The sequence below is a fragment of the Boleophthalmus pectinirostris genome, unplaced genomic scaffold (genome assembly GCF_026225935.1).
Source record: "Boleophthalmus pectinirostris isolate CB_2022bp ecotype Guang Dong unplaced genomic scaffold, ASM2622593v1 HiC_scaffold_13, whole genome shotgun sequence".
Classification (NCBI taxonomy): domain Eukaryota; kingdom Metazoa; phylum Chordata; class Actinopteri; order Gobiiformes; family Gobiidae; genus Boleophthalmus; species Boleophthalmus pectinirostris.
In genome coordinates this window covers 1,772,860-1,793,845 of record NW_026571036.1, presented here as the reverse complement: position 1 = coordinate 1,793,845, position 20,986 = coordinate 1,772,860, and the positions used below count along the sequence as shown (strand labels likewise).

The window sequence follows — 20,986 nt, the reverse complement described above, 5'->3', positions numbered from 1 at the left end:
CCAGACACAGATAGTTACAACTTTCTGTATGAACTAGGCCTAAACTTCTAAGGTTTATAGAAACACCTACTATGATGGCTCCCATAGAGTTGTCTGAGTCAGAGTTCCCCTCTGTTGGCTCCTCTTTGATGTGAAGGAGCTTCACACCTGAGCTTCTTCTGTCCTCTCTGTGACGTGTCAGCGCGACTCTGTGAGGACACTCATTTCTTTAGTGGACATACAAAAAGTTCTACTCACAAAATGATAAAGGAGCCTTAAGTCTATGTTTATTATTATTTTCATCAACTGACATTAATCGCTCCTGAGAAACTACAATCAACTCACACCACACTCCCCTCAAATCTATCTGATGTTGGACTTTGACCTGTGGTGGGAGAACTCTAATGAACAAAGGAACCTACCTGTAGGTACTCTTTAAGTCGGTTTTTGAATCTGATTCTTTGTCCTGCTTTTGGAATTAAGCGCATGAGTTCATTTTCATTTTCTAAAAGGCAGAGAAAACTTTCTTCGTCCATTTCCTCATCTGTATCAAAACACATAATAAAATATTTGTAACATCTTAGGTTATAAATGTTGACATACTGCAACAAACAGCTTTACGATTACCTTTAAATGTCTGAATCAAGTTGGTTAAGTCCCATTCAGTTAAACGTTCACAAACAAAGTCGTCCATAATGCCAACACCGCAACTATGAGGGATAAAAAAGTTCATCAATACCTAATAGTGAAAGGCAGGATAAAGATCAGAGACAAACACAATGGAGAAGCCCGGTTACAAAACAAAAAACTGGTTAGACTATTAGGCTATGACCTATTCTACAGGGATGGAGAGCTGTTACCTGGTCCACTTCAGGGCTGCTGAAAAGACGGAGGAATATTGGTGCTGAATGTTGTAGGTTATTTAAGGAAAACATTAGAGAAACTCCTCCCTTTTTTTTTTTTGTCATTTCACTCTGGTCTGTCAAGTCAGACCAGTGTGGCAGGGGGCATGTTTCACTTAAAAACAGCTCACACAAAATCATAAACACAATTTTAGTTTTCCTAAACTTTCATTTCATTCACTTTCACAGAGCAACTTAGAAGTTTTAGTCCTGCTCTCAGTGACCACAGAGAATCTGGTTTAGTGCAGTGACCAGTGAGGTTCATACTTTACATGTTTTGCACTGGAAATGCTTTGCTTTTTTGTCTAAAATCTGTCTGTATTGTTTGTAAAATGGAAATGTACACATTACCAATTGCAAAGTAGTTTTGCGGTATTTTTTTCAAAATATTCATGCTGAAGAAAACTGAAAGATGTTAGACTAGAAAATACACAAACATTACTTTTCTACTGTAATATGTAATGGATTCTTGAAAATCAAGCAGGACATTTCCTCGTCTCATGTGTATATCTGTGTGTCTCTATAGTCTGTGCTCTCAGCTGAGATTCTTCTTCTACTTGACACATGTGAATTCTTTTGTTGTTAGACTTTTGGTGCTCACAAATTGTAGAATTTTGCCGTTATGTTTGAATATCTATATTGAAAGTAACAGAGTTTGAACCAAAGTCCTTTACTACATGAGAGCAGATCTGTCGTAACAAACAAGGTGAATTCACTGATCCTGTTTGTTTGTGAATGAGAGCTGTGCTGAGTGTTCTGAGAAAGAACCTGAGAACTGTGAACTGATGACAAATGTTCCAAATGATCTGACCTCCTTTAACCCTGTTCAGATAAGCTACATATTTGAACCAAGTTTAAAATTTCAAATGTGACAAAACTACAGAAAAAAAGAAGGACTTTCTAAGTCGTGCAGGACGCACTTGATTCTGAACCACACTGCACTCGCAGTCAGTGTATTTGAGGCGTGTGCCCAGACATTTTCAAACTCAGTACGTTATCACTACATAGACCAGGGGTGGGCAAACTTTTTGGCTCGGGGGCCACATAGGTTCTAAAATTTGACTGAAGGGCCGGACAGAAGACGGGACATGACGTGTTCAGAGCCCGGCTCCATTGCACTCGTATTTACTCTCATGTAGGACGTATTCTGCACTACGCGCTGCAACTTTTAGACATGTAAGTTCCAGAACTCATGAAAAGTGAAACGAGGTCTGCCCCACTGCACATCAAAGGCAAACATGTGTCCCGAGCATTTAGACAAAGTGCCTAGACGACACAGAGGCCATAGTAACGCGTAATCTACTCAAGCCTTTAGGACTTTCTAATACATGGAGTATGAAATTTATGACATTGTTTTACACAGATTTAAAGTGGAAACAGTGCAGCCTTATGTCTTGAACACTTCTACCTCATTCATGGTCCGAATACACCGCCTGAAATGACTCCTGTCAATACTTTCCCACAAAGCATTGCGGCCAACAGAAGACGCCGCACCTCAATGTATATATAGTGCGCCATCTACCGGGAAATGCCGGAAATGCAAGAAAGATAAAACAGCAGTAAGGTTTATTTATTATAATTTGGTCAAGTTCTGTGGGTCAGTTTGAACGGCTGCATAAGGTCACCGGGCACTAAATAACTGGATACAGTATTGCTGCTTGTAGCTGCCTCCAGTTGACGTAGTGTCACTCACGAACTTCAGCAGAAAAAATCCCATGGGCCGAGACAAGATTTTTCTCATAGAGGCAATGTGATCACAAACTGCTCGTGTTCGTCTGACAGGTCACCTACAGCTTTCAAAAATATCGGATTTGTTGGCGATTTTTTATGGAGTAAGAAAGCTGTCAAAAATATTCGTGTGCATAAAATAGAAATCCGTGCATATTTGGCTGTAGTTGCACATAAAATAAATATTTGTAAACTCTCAAATGAGTCCAGTCGTACATAAAATATACTGTGTGTATTTTATCCATCAGAATACGAATTGAAAAATTACGGCGACATGAATTACAATCACAAAATGAAAATTTACGATTACGCTTTCATCAGTACGAATACGAATTCACAGACGGAACTTTACTGTCAAAAATACGTCATCACTTCACAGACATTATTCATCGAGCAGAAGAAACATCGATCAAGATCAAAGAGCAGCTCAAGTTGTAGCAGAGTAAAAACAGAGTAAAAGCACAAGAAGCTACAACAGCGACCAACAAGTGGGTTAATTAAAATCTATTGTAAAAATGTCTTGAATTCGGGAACCGAACGCTGCTGTATAATATTGTGTAGAAACACCTCCTTTGAACGGGAAATTGCACCTATATGTTAGATAACAGAGTGGAGCCAGTTGGCTAACATCCGACGTAACGTTCTCCCAGGGCTAATTAACAAATATCAGGTTCTCTGTATGTTTAGATTAAAACATTCACAGCTCCAGCCACAGCGAACATCAGTCAGTCTGAACCTTCAGCTGCATTTCTCGCATGAAATGCCACCAAAAGGTTCCTCGGGACGCTGAAATGTCCCAGTTTACACCAAACACCAAAACTGTCCTGGTTACAGACGTCACAGCTAATGAAATGTTCCACATTACACTTTAATGCAGCTTCCAGCAACAATTAATGTTCGTGTTTACAGGCAACACCTTGGTATGTTTACAGTATTTACCGGTAAGTAGAACGTCACCGTGACGTGGATGGATTTGCTCATTATAACCCATTATAACTCATGTATAACCCATTATAACTCATGTATAACCCATTATAACTCATGTATAACCCATTATAACTCATGTATAACCCATTATAACTCATGAAAAACCCATTATAACTCATGAAAAACCCATTGTCTGAAATGCAGCTGAAGGTTCAGACTGACTGATGTTCGCTGTGGCTGGAGCTGTGAATGTTTTTAATCTAAACATGCAGAGAGAACCTGATATTTGTTAATTAGCCCTGGGAGAACGTTACGTCGGATGTTTAGCCAACTGGCTCCACTATGTTTTCTAACATATAGGTGCAATTTCCCGTTCAAAGGAGGTGTTTCTACACAAATATTATACAGCAGCGTTCGGTTCCCGAATTCAAGACATTTTTACAATAGATTTTAATGAACCCACTTGTTGGTCGCTGTTGTAGCTTCTTGTGCTTTTACTCTGTTTTTACTCTGCTACAAACTTGAGCTGCTCAGTCTTGATCTTGATCGATGTTTTCTTCTGCTCGATGAATAATGTCTGTGAAGTGATGACGTATTTTTGACAGTGAAGTTCCGTCTGTGAATTCGTATTCGTACTGATGAAAGCGTAATCGTAAATTTTCATTTCGTGATTGTAATTCATGACGTCGTAATTTTTCAATTCGTATTCTGATGGATAAAATACACACAATATATTTTATGTACGACTGGACTCATTTGAGAGTTTACAAATATTTATTTTATGCGCAACTACAGCCAAATATGCACGGATTTCCCAAATACGCACGGATTTCTATTTTATGCACACGAATATTTTTGACAGCTTTCTTACTCCATAATTTTTACCTATTTTTAGATCATAAACTTTTTCACGCTCAAAATCCTTCAGTTGTCTTAAAAAACTGTTTATATTCGTTAGCTCCTGCTCCGCTCTAGCTCCTCTCGCTCTGATTGGACAAAACGATCACGTGATACACAAGCCCGCGCTCCGTGCGTGTGGTCGCGTGCATTCGCGTGTGCCCGTGGGAGGAAAGAGCACTACTGCGCATGCTCGGTCGGCCCACAGTCACTGGAAGTACCTAGCCATGCTAGGCTAATCTGGGATCATGCGCCATTGAGCTCGGCCCATTGATTTGAATGGGCGGCCATTTTGGAATCTGGGGGGTTTGGCTCTGGCTCATATGGCCTTTCCAATAACATATATCACAGGGTGACTTATAAGTGTAATACATGATACACCATCACACGGAGTACTTGCAGTACTTTTACTCCGTCACTTCACATATGATGATATAGAGTAATACTGAGGTTTATTTCATACATGCTTCAAGAAGAATTAGTGCAGTCTTATGTCTTGAACACTGCTACCTCATTCATGGTCCGAATACACCGCCTGAAATGACTCCTGTCAATACTTTCCCACAAAGTATTGCGGCCAACAGAAGCCGCCGCACCTCAATGTATATATAGTGCACATCTACCGGGAGACGCCGGAAATGCAGGAAAAATAAAACATTAACAAGGTTTATTATTATTATTTATTCAAGTTCGGTGGGCCGGATTAAAAGGTTTAAAGGGCCGCATATGGCCCCCGGGCCGTAGTTTGCCCATCCCTGTCATATACTGATGTTGTCAGCCACCCCAATAATAAATGTGAGTAAAGTATCGTTAACTCACATTGGATCTTCTTTAAAATCGACGTCTTTGTCCATGGAGTTCTCACTTTCCACAGACAAACTGCGAGGAAGAGGTTCAGAAGCTCCAACTCTGAAAAAAGAAAGATACACTTCATAGAAAATATGAAATTCAAATATAGAAATGAGAAAGCTTTTGATTTCAAGCTTTGACAAACAAAAGTATATTTTTAAACTGGTGCTTTAATACTTTTATTTGAGTAGATTTTTTTCATGTGGTACTTTTACTTTTCCTTGAGTCATTTTTTGTCTCTGTATCTGTACTTTTACTCTAGTAACAAAACCGAGTACTTCATACACTGGTGGGCGTCACTGCTGAGCTCCAAAAAGCATAAAAATGAGAAAATATTTGTCTGTGCACCTGCTCCAGGCCTGACTCTGCCCAGTGTTGTTATATGTGTGAAGCAGGACTGGGTCTGGTCAGGACTTGGACGAGAGACTCTGAGAACACACATGACAAACAGAGGCTCTAATGCAAACTGTTGTTGTGTCCTTTGGCAAGACACTTGAAATAGTGAGAATGTGTGCACTTTGGATGTCTTGAAATATGCTAAATAAATCTAATGCATTTGTACAATTCACAGTGGGAAAAGGAACGACAACGTTTAAACTAAAACTAAAGTAACAGTAATGGTACAGCTTTTACTTTCAGAGTCTTGAGTCAGGCTGAACAGAAAACTGGAGATCTGTGCTTCAAACTATGACCAGGTTTAGTTTAAATATATTTAGAAATCAGTTTGTCCCTGGGCAGCTGTGGCTACAACAGCATGTGACCACAGAGAATGGACTGTAAAACACTGTGAGTGTCTTGAAAGATGCTAAATAAATGTAATGCATTTGTACTATTCACAGTGGGAAAAGAAAACACAACTTTTACTCAAGTAGGAGTAAAACATGAGTCATTTATAAACTTTGGATTCTTGTGACACACTTCACACTGGAGATAAATACGGAAGACAGCTTTGAAAGATTTTTATGAGTCTCTAATTTTGATTTAAATTGGTAGGATTATAACTAAAACTTGTATGAATATAAATGATAGTTTTACCAAAATCCAGAACCAATTTGCGAAGAAAAGTTTAAAAATGTGTTGAAAATGACAGTAAGTGGAAAGTTCAAACACAATAATGACATCCAAACATCCAAAATGTATCAAAAATTTCAAATTGCATTTTTTCTGACACTTTAAACAGGATTTAAACAAAATAAAAGTGTTTATAAAAGTGCTTATACTTGTATTTGTCAGATAATAATTTCTGTGTGCATTAGAGGAGTTTTTTTTAGGTAACAGTTGTGGAATTCCATCGTGTGATGTCACAGTTTCCAGTACAATTTTAAACCTAAAAAATTACAAATTGGGAAAACGAGTGGACAAGTTTTTGCAGCAATATTAAATATATCGTATTTTTCACTATAAATCACACTTTTTTCATGGTTTGGGTGTTTCCTGCAACTTATACTCCGACTTATTTAAACTATATTAAAATGTTCACAGTGAGGCTCTAGTCTTGTGTGTGAGTATCTGCTGCTCCTGTTCCTCCTGTACCACTGTCACTTCACTCAACTGCACATGTCTCCTGCAGAAAGAGCCTCTGTCCTGTCTGTATCATGTCAGTCGATCGCACCGTTACTTCTGCACCACTGAACATTTAACATTTAAACAAACTTATAAAGACGACTGAGAAGACTTATAGTGGAGCTGTTAAGAACCAAAATAGTTCACTTTTATGGTAAAAGTATGAAACTTTGCCAGATTCCTAACACCCCCAGGACTAATATTTCTGGATATGGAACCAAGTCTAATGTAACACTGGAGCTGAGAACTGCACAAAATGGACAACATGAAAACGAGGCTGGCATGAAAAATACTGCATAATCCCTTTCTTATAGTCTAATTTGCTTATTTATTAATTTTATAATGTTGAACAACTATTTTTTCTAAACGCCAAAGCATTAAGGAAGTCATGTGACTGTTTTCCTACAGAATATAAGGGTTGTGTGTTCCAAAGCCAAATATGTTGGGCTAAAAAACATTTAATCATCTCTAAAGATCTGTAAGTGCCATATCATATTTGAGCAGGGTATGAGCAGAGCATGTGTACATGTACACAACATACACACTCTCAGATACACATATCACACGACCAAAGGACAGTTGATATATTTGCTATTCCAATATTTTTTCCATCAATATTTTGGATCAAATACTGCAAAATCTACTTTGCACTTCGTTATGTACTTTTATATTTGACATAATTACAATAGAGACACAAAAAGCACAGCTTTTCCAACCCAAGACTCAAGTGTGTAAAGTGTGACTCCCAGAGTCAGAGGCACTAAACCAGTGATTCTCTATGGCCCCTAAGAGTTGGGCCGAAACTCTGACCGGCTCTGAGGCTCTGAGCCACTCTGTGGCCCCTGAGAGCCTCACTGTGGCTCCTGAGAGCCTCACTGTGGCCCCTGAGAGCCTCACTGTGGCCCCTGAGAGCCTCACTGTGGCTCTGAGCCACTCTGTGGCCCCTGAGAGCCTCAGAGGCTCTGAATTTTCTTTAGGAAAACTAAAATTGTGATTAGGATTTTGTGTGAACTGTTTTGCAAATGTGAATTTTCAATAAATAAAAGCGCCAAAGCAACTGAAAAAAACAAACAAACAAAAACAAAAAAACAGTAAATATGACTGCAGGTGAACTCAAAGACTCAAGAATCTGGGACAAAAAAGAAGCTTTGGGATGGTCTTCATTCTAAAACCTTTGTCCAGTTTCAGATTTGAATGTTTCTCTTGCAGTGTGTCAGATCTGGATGACTGAGATTACACAGACGTCTTTGAGTTCACTCAATCATTTAAAGGAACACAAGTGTCAAGACTGGGCTTTTTCAAGCTCAAATATCACACAAAACTGACCCCTGTGAGCTTGAATCCATGTTCTAATGTTCTAATGTTCTTCACAAACAGAGCTGGACTTGTGTTTTGTTTCATTCACACATGTTGGAGTAACTCTTTATCATGTGTCTGTCTACATCTCCAAAGCTCCAAACTCTCTGGTTAATGTTTTAATAGCAGCATTCTGTTCAATGAGGAGCCGACATTAAAGCAGAGATCAGAAAAATGGGCCCTTGAACAATTTGGGGGAATGATCGAATGATGAACTTTGTGACACTGAGGTTATGTGTGTGGTTTTGTCATGATCCTCCAGTTTCTTCCTTCCCCTCCCCCTCCCTTGTGTGTTTCACCTGCCTGGGAGGAGTCGCCTGACACTCCAGCTGCAGCCTCTTCATCATCTCACACCTGAGATCCATCTCCAGTCTACTCCTGCCTATAACAGCCGCTTCTTCCTCTACTCCCTGCCAGTTTGTCAGTCTTCCACATTTGATAACTCGATAACTTGTGGCTCTCTTCCTGAATATCTTGTTTGTTTTTTGTTTTGTTTTTTAACATTTACATATCTTTTCCTGGACTTTTAGTAATGTTGTTTTGTTTCTGCTTTCACTGAGAGCCTCTGAGTGCTCCCTGGATCTCCCATCTCTACCTCCCTGGTCGTCTCGTGACTCATGCTCCACCGGACCCCCTCCCGGCTCTTGTCACACCTGTAAAATAAATCTCTTCACTTTATATAAGTTTTGGTTCTGCATTTTATAACAGCTTTATGGTTTAATAGTAGGACTCCCTTCAAAGTTCACATTTGAAACACACACAGAAGCATAAATCATTGGCAGACTGAATCATTCCACTGTGTAGTTTGTACTTTCTTAAATCACTGCAGTCTTCACATTAACATAAACATGACCATTGTCTTTGTCATTAACAACAACTCAATAATAATGAATTAATCTGACACAAAAACATGAACTTATGAATCAAACCTGAACCAGGGACAAGACTTGGAAAGTGAACGTAGTAGTAGTAGTTGTAGTAGTAGTAGTAGTAGTTGTAGTAGTAGTAGTTGTAGTAGTAGTAGTTGTAGTAGTAGTAGTTGTAGTTGTAGTAGTTGTAGTTGTTGTAGTAGTAGTAGTAGTAGTAGTAGTAGTAGTAGTAGTAGTAGTAGTAGTAGTAGTGTAGTAGTAGTAGTAGTAGTAGTAGTAGTAGTAGTAGTAGTAGTAGTAGTAGTAGTAGTAGTAGTAGTAGTAGTAGTAGTAGTAGTAGTAGTAGTAGTAGTTGTAGTAGTAGTAGTTGTAGTAGTAGTAGTAGTAGTTGTAGTTGTAGTAGTAGTAGTAGTAGTAGTAAAGAGCCTAGGAACACTAACCTGTGCTGATCAGAGGGTTTGAAGTCTGTGGTGCCCTTCAGCAAATGCAGAGTATCTGATTTCCATGTAATAGCAGAGCTGTGCCCTCCCATCCTCCTGAAAAAAGGTGTGTCAGATGCCCTCTCTTAATCTCAACTATTTTTATTGCTCTTTTATGGAAAGTCTGCTTACTTTTCTTTTATTTGCTGGTTTCAGTCCCTGTCCTTGAAGGATAAAAACAAACTGCAGAACATTGTTAAAACCTGCTCAAAATTCACACGGGTCAAACTGATGGAGCTGCATTCTCTGTGGGAGGAGCGAGTGCTGAGCAAAGTGAAGTGTCTCCAGGCTCAGCCTGTCCATCCTCCGGCTCCTGAATTGATCTTGGTGCATTCAGGGTGTCGGTTTTCTGCTCCAGGACGAAAGAATAACCACTTCTCAAATTATTTTGTGCCGTCTGCTATTAAATTGCTTAATTCTATGGGTACAGTTTTCTGAATGTGTTGCACTGTAATATGTAGAGTGTCACTGAGTTCCACTTGTGGTCTGTAATGGACTGACACACTGTGTGTGTGAGAACTGAGAAATACTCTAAGATGCTGCAAATGGGATCAATAAAGTTTTCTGGTAACATTTGATAATAACTACAGCTTATTTAGCCTTAATAAAGCATGAACAAAGACTGAATTCATAATGAACTAAGAATTAATCATGAGTCACGCTTTAGTAACTACTTAATTACTACCTTAATTAGCACTTAACTTCCACTTAATTCGCATGTGCTGTAAATAGTTACTCATAATTATTTCATACTTAATTACTCATGAACTAATCATTTGTGTGTGCATTTGTAAATGCATATTTAAGTACAAATCTGAGCATTTATTAATGATTAATAAGCTGTGAGACAATGATTTACTAATACAAAGCAATGATAATTCAGGCAGCTATTATCTGTTAAGTCTTTTTGAGAGCTTTTCTAAAGTGAAGACTAATTATGCTTTATTAAGCATTTGTTAAGGTTGGTCAAATTCCAGAGAAACAATCACATTTTCAGATTATTTAGGCATGTAATAATGATTAACAAATGTCTAACACCATTATTTGATGATCAGTTCAACCAGTAGTAAATACTTTTTTGTAAACTGTTTTAAGTGAAGATTGTTTGGACTTAAAGATTTGTTAAGGTACTATACGAGCCATTATCTAAGCCTGGAGTGTCTTGACCCATTTCCCCCTGAATTTTAACTTCAGCAGCAGTGAGAATCAACACGACATAAAAAAAATAAGCCAACAAACATGGATACAAATCAAGATGATGTGTATTCAAATTTTCAGAACATTTACAAACAGTGTCAGTAATTCACTGAGCTAAACATCTTGTAACATCTTATTAGCAACTCTTTCAAATGTTTGGCAACATTCTGGCTTGTGAACTCTTTCTTTTAAAGGTTTCAAAAACTTTGTGATTTAAAAAAAACAAATTAGCTATCAACTAATTAAAAATAAAGCAAAAAACTAGAACTTAACAATAAAGTTTTAACGTCACATTTAAAAAAGGTAAAAAATGAATACATTAAAACTATAAAACTCCTATCAAATAGGGTTTTTATAGTTTTTTTGTAACTTTTTAAAAGGAACCTAAACACTTTAAAGGCACATTTATAGTCATGTACCCGTACATCCCCCAGCCTAATGGAGGGGAAGCCCTTCTTTAGGTACCAGTGGTTGCCCCTATAGGCCAGTACAGTTATTTCAGTGTCCTGCATTCTTGTACAGGCTTGTAGTGGAAACCACTGGTACCGAAAGAAGGGCTTATTCTGCATCAGACCGATTCTGGGCCATGTATGGGCAAGAGAACTTTACACATGACCTTGACATGATGCACATTTATAAAACTTCACACAATTCACATGTTTTAAGCATTCATACATTTGTTTATTTTGTTTTAAAAGGAATTAGCTTCCCTGAATCTTTTAGAGTTTGGATCTTTTGCTCTATGTCAGCATCTTCAGAAATAGCCAATGCACATTGGGCTGCAAACACTGACAGCTTCATAGCTTTACTGTAAGTTTGCATAATTTCTTTGTATTTTTCTGGGGCAACTATGTACAGTTCGAATATTGGAGCTGTAATTATAACTGTATTGCGGTCCACCCCATACTTTTTGAAAGCATGACTCATTGTGCCACTTCGCTTGAGGATCTTCAAACATTTTCTTGTACCTGGCCACCACCTGTCTTGGACCTTGAGCTGTAAATAAGAAAATGAAAAGAATAAAGATGAAATATTTTAAAAAGTGTTCTACACTCAATCCTCATTTACCCATATTATATTGGATTGTTAGATTTGTGTCTTTCGGTTGTGTCAAATAGCTTTCATCTCTTGCTATGAATTCTCTTTTTCCTCCAATCATCTGGCCAGTTTGTCTTCTCAGCTTTTGCATTCCTGTGCAACACACATCTCTTATTTTTTTGGCCATTCTTGTAAGTGTTGCTGAACTGGCAGCCAGAGTCATCCATCATGTCTATTTGTCTTAGCCTTAATCCTTGACAAAATCTAAGAATACATACAAAAATATTGAAATCAGCAAACACATATTTGGCTAAATTGACTTGACCCATGTCATAAGTTATATTTTGGCTGATTCGTGCAAGTTTGTGTAATACTTTATCTAGCTTTCGAGTTGAATGAACATAACACCTAAACCTGTCTCTGTCCACCCAGTGCTAGTACCTGTTCTTAAAAAAATAAAATAAAGTCTATGTAGCACTTATACAATGCCACAGGAGGAGGTATAGTAGTAGTAATGGTGACTGGCTAGATCAGAAGATTGGGTTCGGCTTGGAGGGAAGTGAGGTGTTTAATAAGACACGTGCACAAGGTTGTAGTGCTTATCTGTGATATTATTATTAATTACAGTGTACAACAGACAATATATACAGTATTTACAGGGGTGCACAGTTATGTGATTAAGTTCAGAGGCTACGGAGGGTTCAATGAGTTATAGTCCTTAGTCCGATTGCTAATGAGCAGCAGCAAAATTTAATGTAATCCACACGGAGGTCATGTGAAAGGCAAAAAATAGTTCCAGAGATGGTTAAGATAAAGTAGGTGATTTCCAGCAAAGTTTATGAGGAGCCCAATGCCCACAGCAGGGGGCAGGGGGCAGTGGGTGTGTGAGTGTGTGTGTGGGTTGAGCAACTGCTACGCCTCCTACCGCACAGGCAGATGCTTGCACTCTTAGTTTGATTCGGGCTCTAGGCCTTAGCTCGCCATCCAGTGTCTGAGAGTCCAGTTTCTGGAGAGTTCAGTTCTGGAAAGTCCAGTTTCGGAGAGTTCAGTTTCAGAACCTGGCCTGTGCAAAACAGGACCAGCAGTAAGTAATACAATTTTTAGTACAACTAAGTCACTATAAAACATTTTCAAACATAACAATTTGTCATAATAAATCAGAATAATTATTCCATCCATGTACATGTATCAATATAAATCAATATCTAGAGTACTCCATTGTAAAATATTTCCATTAATAGGTAATATGTCATTTTAAATTACTTAGATTAACAATTTAGTAGGATCATATAATCATTATTTGTTGTCAATATTAGAACAGTCAATAAATTGCATTGAAAAGCGGTCATATAAATGGATGCGAAGAAGTGAGACCAACACCAACACCAGCACCAGCACCAGCACCAGCACCACACCAGCACCAGCACCAGCACCAGCACCAGCACCAGCACCAACACCAGCACCAGCACCAGCACCAGCACCAACACCAACACCAACACCAGCACCAACACCAGCACCAGCACCAGCACCAGCACCAGCACCAACACCAACACCAACACCAACACCAACACCAGCACCAACACCAGCACCAGCACCAGCACCAGCACCAGCACCAACACCAGCACCAGCACCAGCACCAACACCAGCACCAGCACCAACACCAGCACCAGCTCAGCTCCGCTCCGTGTTGAATGGATTATTCGGAGCGCTAGCATTAGCATTAGCATTAGCTCCGCACGGCAACAAACAAAGTCAACTCACCAGTTCCACTTAGTTTACGCTCAAACGATCACGACAGCACTTCGTCGAGAAGGCAAGAGGCATCTGGGGAAGTTGATGGCATAAGAGTTACTTTAATATACTTTTAGAGCGAAACAGTGAGTTATAAGAGCGATACTCGCCCACCTGCAGCCGCTCAGTCACACCCGGACCGACACAACACACGAGTGAACGGGAGCGCGCGCGCGGCCATATTTAAAGATCTTGGCGCAATTGGTCTCGCGTTATGTGCGCGAAGTCTCGCGATAGTTGAGAACGACAGCGGCCAAATTATTAGGTAGAGAGGGACAGCACAGAAAATCCCTGGGTTACATCGAGCTTTAGACCATAGGCTGAAAGCCAGTGGACCCTATGTTTAGTATGCAAATATTTTTTGTAGAATTTGTTAAACAAGCATAAAACACATTTATCACATCCAAAATTGGTTTAAATTAAATTGGTTTAATAAAAAATGCATTTAAGTGTTTCATTTGAATTACAGAGTTCCTAACAAAACTTATAACTATGATTTTTTATCACAAATTAATTTGTTACAATTTCTAAATATATCTGTAAATATTAAATGCAATGTTTAAATATTTGTTTGTTTTCATTGTTTTTGTGGTAATTAGCAAAATGTACCACCAATGTAAATAATTAATTCTTACATTTACAATTGTAAACAACATTGATCAAAGATTGAAAAGGGCTTAATAACAGAAACAGGTCCTGCTGCTGCTGCTGCTGCTGCTGCTGCTGCTGCTGCTGCTGCTGCTGCTGCTGCTGCTGCTGCTGCTGCTGCTGCTGCTGCTGCTGCTGCTGCTGCTGCTGCTGCTGCTGCTGCTGCGAAACACCTCATAACACAGAGGACATGTGCAGCTGGGCTCATCAGTGTCCCAGGCCTGAGAGATGCAGCGTTGTGGACACAAGTTACTCTCATCATACATATTATTTTTTTTAAAGTCAAACACTTATTGTGACAGGAAAGAGGAGAAGAACTTTTCCGGGTCTTTAAAAAAATTCCTGGTCTGTTTGACCCATCAGGAGAGCAGGAGGGTTAGTCCCGCTCTCCTGGTGTAATACAACATGTTAATGTGTCAAGATAGTCGTGCTTAGTAGAAAAATTGGCAATTTCACAGAGATCAGGACCACGGACAAATCAGATGGTGAATTTCTCACTTTCAGCAGAAAGTTTGATATCTGGAGCAAACAAATGCACAAACAAACACGCACACTCACACACATGCACAAACAAACACACACACACTCACACACATGCACAAACAAACACACACACTCACACACACTGACGCACACGCGCACACACACACACTCACACTCACAGGTTGCATGCTCCAGTTTAACCCTCCTGCGCTCCTGGTGGGTCAAACAGACCCCAAATTGTGTTTTTTTTTTTTTTTTTATTTAATCACTCCTTGGGCTTGTGTACAACAGCTGTGTCTCATTTTCGTGTATGCACTACTGACTGCATACAGCAGGGGGCAATATTTTTTATTTTAATAAAGTGTCTATTAAATGAAGGGGAAAAAAAACAATTTCGGGTTTGTTTGACCCAGCAGCAGAGCGGGAGGGTTAAATGAAGGAAAAAACAAAATTTGGAGTCTGTTTGACCCCCCAGGAGAGCGTGAAACGTTAACGAGAATAATTCTAACATCAGCCACTTGCTTTTCTCACAGACTTACACTGTTATTGATTGGCCTGGAATGTTCCACAGTAAAGCATTAAATGTATCTCTATTCCATTTGTTCAGTTGCAGGTGTTTGTATAAAACATGCTCTTATATCGAGCGTCTCTGCACTTGGAACTGATAACGTCATTTATTTATTTTTTATTTCTTTACTGCTCGATTGTGAATCATTCTGCAAAGCAAAAACAAAACATTTCCATGGTGACGGACCCTCCACCAGAAAAGAGACGTAGTGTATCTTTAACACATTTTTGCATGATTCAAATGAAGATAAATATTGTTTATGGTTTATGAGGCTGAGGAACCAGGAACCAAACATGTTCATTTGTCTTATGTTTCATTTCTTGGGTTGTTTTTTAAAGTCAGTAAAGTATTTCCCTTGTTGACATGTTTCTGCTGCTGCATTTTCAGAACTGTTGCCGTCGTTGGAGGCGACGTGTCGTGTATCAGCTGTTGTTACGTCCTGGTGTCACCACCAACACCAGGGACACTTCTGAACACGTCTGAAACACTTTACTTTACTGTACTGACTTTAAAAAGAACCCAAGAAGTTCAAATTACTCAAACATGTGTGAATTAAAAAACACAGAACCCCTACGCCATGCAGTAGCTGGGCTGAGGATAGATTACATCCAGGATTGTGATTCTTCTGGGGTCCCACACACAGTCCTCCTCCAGGCCGCTCGGCACCATGCCACAGTTAGGGGGCACCCAGGCTGTGTTGTACCCGTGCTTGTGCCAGGTCTTCTGCAGAGGGTGGCCCTGGCGGTTTATGGCAATGACTTTGCCCACTCTCACCAGGACTCTGAAGACCACTTTCTGGTGTTCAGGGAGGTCCCGGGGGTAGCGGCTGGCCTTCTGCAGGTCCCGGGTCAGGTACACCCCAGGCCCCAGCATCCCGTCTTTGGACCGTTTAAACCCGAAGCACTGGATGGAGTGGGCATTCCAGACGCTGGTGCCATGATACATGAGGTAGGTCTTACCTAAAACACACCACAATGAAATCAAAGGAAAACTGAGCTTCTGATGAACTCTAAGCTCTAAAACCTTCAGAGAATCAGATCAAACTTAATCCTGTGTAAAAGGGCAAAGGTAAAATACACCTTTTCATTCTCTGCATTTGACCCGTCCTTCAGTGCCGCTGGGGCACCTGAGCAGGAGCAGCGGGCGCCACAGAGCAGAGCCCTGGCACCTCCACATCTTGAGACGGGCTTGTGTCATTGCCAGATTTGGCACTTGGTCCAATGTGGCGCCTTTTCAAATAAAACGGTGTTTATTGTGTTGTGTGGCTGTGGCTCGGGTCAAATGTGTTCAGGTTAAAGTTTGATCATTTTACAGAGTCTAAGTTCTAAGAAACACAAACAAAAACACTTCAGTCTTTACTCTTTACAGTTTCAGTCAAACAGTTTATATTTCCAAGACAAATCTGATCAAACTCATCTCAAAAATAAGATTTGTTCATTTGTTAGAATCTTCAGAGTTTGTGCCTGAACGTGTCCAGTGTGATGTTCACTTTGATGTTCACTTTGAAAAATGGGTCTAAATTGAGCCATGAGTCTTTTGCTCAGGTCTGGACCTGGAGGATCTGTGTTCTTCACCATGTTTTGGTCTGCTGGTTCATGTACTTCATGTACTTCATGTACTTCGTGTACTTCGTGTCGTGTGGTGGTGTATAAATGTGATCCGTGTGTTTTCTTTACCACAGGTCGGGGCGTGTGGACCCAGACACATCACTCCATAAGGCAAACAACAGTAATTCTCTGTCCATTGGCAAGTCATGATCTCTGCTCAGCTGCAAACACCAGGAGAACATGTAAACACCAGGTTCAACTCTGTGATGTCACTAGGTGGTCTGTAAAGAAGTGCTCCTTTGTGTTTCTAAAGTGTGTGGGACTGTGAAGAGGTGATGTCGTCTCTTTGGTTTCTCTCCTCTTTCACTATCGTGACATTTTGACGGGTTTTCTTACATAACTAATCACCTTTTAACATTATTCTCGGTCTAAAAATAAATGACTAAAACATGTTTATTGGAGAAAATCTGCACTGATATGATTTTGTGTGAAAGTTTCAGCAGTTTGTGTCCATGAGCTGTGTAGTTAGACATATATTCTTCAGCTCAGATTGTTTTTATGACACATCAGCTTCATGTTTTTAGAGTCATTTAAACAACTTCAACCAGAGCCAGGGCCATCACCTGCCGAGGGGCCTAGGGCAGGTTTTTGTAGTTTTCAAAGGCTAAGTCTATTCTACGTGAACATTAAAATGATAGTTTTGATGTAGTTTACAAAGCCTGTACAGTCCCGAGGTTTTTAATGCGAATGGAAAGTTCCCTTAACACTTTTTCTATTTTTGTCACCATCTTGTAGAGGTGTTTTCAATAAATGTAAAGTTAAATTAATTTTTACACAGAGGACAACTAAAAACAAAAACAAACAAAGAAACAAAGAGTCATTTCAAAACATCACATTTCTTTTATAGTTTAACCATTAACCTACATTCAAATTCAAAGTAAACTGGACAAAACATAAAGTATCGACACTTGAAAGAGGAAATAAAATGAACAAAACTTTCCAAATGTAAAAATAAATTTTTAAAAAATCTTGTATCCTGTGTTTTTAAACTCAAAATTATAAGATTACTTTATTTAAGTAAATAATTAAAATTTAAATTCAAACTTACCGTTTAGATCTGGATGGAAGCTCGTGAGCAAATGAAAGCGGCGCTCAGCTGCAGGTGTTTGGATAAAACATGCACTTCTATCGTCTCAGGTCATTTATTTCTTTACTGCTCGATTGTGAATCATTCTGCAAACTAGGGATGGGCATTCGATGAAATTCTTAATGATCAGTTATCGATTAACTGACTAATCATGCCCATCCCTACTGCAAAGCAAGTGTTTTTTTTTTTTTTTTATAATGATCCAAAATCCACAAAGTCCAAAGGTGAAATGAGTCATAAAGTTTGTTCTTTTTGCAGCGTCAGATTGTAGAAAAAAGTGGAGTGAGTGTGACGTCACCAGAGCAACAGGTGCGTCTCAACGACAGGTGCATCTCAACTCTAAACGTCGAGGCTCAGACCAGGACACAAGAGAATATCATGAAATTTCTCATGGAACTTTACTTTGGCAAGTGTCAAAAATGTACACTAGGTACAGACAGTGTTGGGGAGTAACAGATTACATGTACCAGAGTAATCAGAGTACAAATGATGAGTAACTGTATTCGGTTACAGTTACTGTTTCAGTGAGTGGTAATTGGATTACAGTTACTTTGTTGAAATAAATGGATTACAGGACGGTATTTTCCTGTTTTCACATTTTGGACTAAAACCAGGACTAAACACTATGACATTAACATTAGGATGGATCATTTAAAGCAGCTGTGTCTCATATAAAAATCTTTCATCTATCGATAATATTTTTTATGTGTAAGTAAAAACTGGACTTTTTCTTTTTCTTTTAGCAGATAAAACAAAACATCTTCTGTTCAGGGAGACTTGGGCTCAATAGACAATTTGAAAAAGACAAACATGAATTTTCAGGATGTGTTTGATACATTCAGGTTGTTTAAAAAACACAACAATATCAAGTAATCCAAAGTATTCAGATTACAATACTCACTTTAAGTAATTTAATGGATTATGTTACAGACTACATTTTGGTGTATGTAATCTGTAATCTGTAATCTGTAGGGGAATACATTTTAAAAGTAAACTTCCCAACACTGCATGTTATAGAGTTTAAATCTGCCCTTTCTGCCTCTTTGGCTTTACAACATCCAAACATGAACCTCTGTCATCGAACCACAGGTGAACAACGTGTGTCAACATGTCGAGGGACCAGTGTTGTGGAGTAACAGATTACATGTACCGGAATTATGTAATCCATCCATTTTCGTCCGCTTATCTGGGGTCGGGTCGCGGGGGCAGCAGCCTAAGCAGGGACTCCCAGACTTCCTTCACCCCAGACACGTCCTCCAGCTCCTCCGGGGGGACCTGAGGTGTTCTCAGGCCAGTCCAGAGACAGAGTCCCTCCAGTGTGTCCTGGGTCTTCCCCGGGGCCTCCTCCCGGCGGGACATGTCCGGAACACCTCCCGAGGGAGACGCCCAGGAGGCATCCGGAACAGATGCCCGAGCCTCAACTGGCTCCTCTCGACGTGGAGGAGCAGCGGCTCTACTCCGAGCTCCTCCCGTGTGACTGAGCTCCTCACTCTGTCTCTAAGGGAGACGCCCAGACGCCCTGCGGAGGAAACTCATTTCGAGCGCTTGTATCCGCAATCTCGTCCTTTCGGTCACTACCCAGAGCTCATGACCAGAGGTGAGGGGAGGAACGAAGACTGACCGGTAAATCGAGAGCTTCACCTTTCGGCTCAGCTCCTCTTCACCACAACGGTCCGATACAGCGACCGCATCACTGCCGATACTGCACCGATCCGCCTGTCAATCTCACGTTCCGTCCTCCCCTCACTCCTGAACAAGACCCCGAGATACTTGAACTCCTCCACTTGAGGCAGAGACTCTCCACCCACCTGGAGAGGGCAAGACACCTTTTTCTGGTCGAGAACCATGGCCTCAGACTTAGAAGAGCTGATCTTCATCCCAGACGCTTCACACTCGGGTCAAACCGCCCCAGTGCTGCAGGTCCTGGTTTGATGAAGCCAAAAGGACAACATCATCTGCAAACATCAGAGATGAAATCCTGTGGTCCCCAAACCGGACCCTCCGGCCCCTGACTGCGCCTAGAAATTCTGTCCATAAAAACAATGAACAGAACCGGTGACAGGTGCAGCCCTGGCGGAGTCCAACATGCACCGGGAACAGGTCTGACTTACTGCCGGCAATGAACACAGCTCCTGCTCTGGTCATACAGGGACCGGACAGCCCTTAGCAAAGGGCCCCGGACCCCATACTCCCAGAGCACCCCCCACAGGACACCACGAGGGACACGGTCAAATGCCTTCTCCAGATCCACAAAACACATGTGGACTGGTTGGGCAAACTCCCATGAACCTCGAGCACCGATGGAGAGTGTAGAGCTGGTCCAGTGTTCCACGGCCAGGACGAAAACCACACTGCTCCTCCTGGATCCGAGGTTCGACTATCGGCCGGATTCTCCTCTCCAGTCCCTGGCATAGACCTTACCGGGAAGGCTGAGGAGTGTGATCCCCCTATAGTTGGAACACACTCTCCGGTCCCCCTTCTTATACAGAGGGACCACCACCCCGGTTTGCCAGTCCAGAGGTACTGTCCCCGACCGCCACGCGATGTTGAAGAGGCGTGTCAGCCAAGACCCACAACATCCAGAGACTTCAGGTACTCAGGACGGATCTCATCCAACCCCGGAGCCTTGCCACCAAGGAGCTTTCCAACCACCTCAGTGACTTCAGACACGGTGATGGATGAGTCCGCCTCCGAGTCTCCAGCCTCGGCCTCCTCCTCGGAAGACGTGACGGTGGGATTGAGGAGATCCTCAAAGTTTTCCTTCCACCGCCGGACAACGTCCCCAGTCGAGGTCAGCAGCTCTCCCCCCGCACTGTAAACAGTGTTGGTGAAGAACTGCTTCCCCCTCCTGAGGCGCCGGACGGTTTACCAGAATCTCTTTGAAGCCGTCCGATAGTCCTTCTCCATGGCCTCCCCGAACTCCTCCCAGCTCCGAGTTTTTGCCTCCGCGACCACACGGGCTGCAGCACGCTTGGCCCGCCGGTACCCGTCAGCTGCTTCAGGAGTCCCCCGAGCCAG

At 40.9% G+C, this 20,986-nt stretch overlaps 1 long non-coding RNA gene and 1 pseudogene across 1 annotated transcript; both read right to left on the bottom strand.

Moving 5' to 3' along the window:
• Positions 1 to 11,031: 11,031 nt before the first annotated feature.
• On the bottom strand, positions 11,032 to 14,489 carry LOC129407736 (coiled-coil domain-containing protein 106-like; annotated as a pseudogene).
• LOC129407629 (uncharacterized) lies at positions 12,287 to 13,748 on the bottom strand. Its single transcript, XR_008631640.1, has 3 exons — positions 13,690 to 13,748; positions 13,546 to 13,608; positions 12,287 to 12,847 (listed from the first exon to the last, which is right to left on the bottom strand). It is a non-coding gene; the product is annotated as an uncharacterized LOC129407629 (long non-coding RNA).
• Positions 14,490 to 20,986: the final 6,497 nt, after the last annotated feature.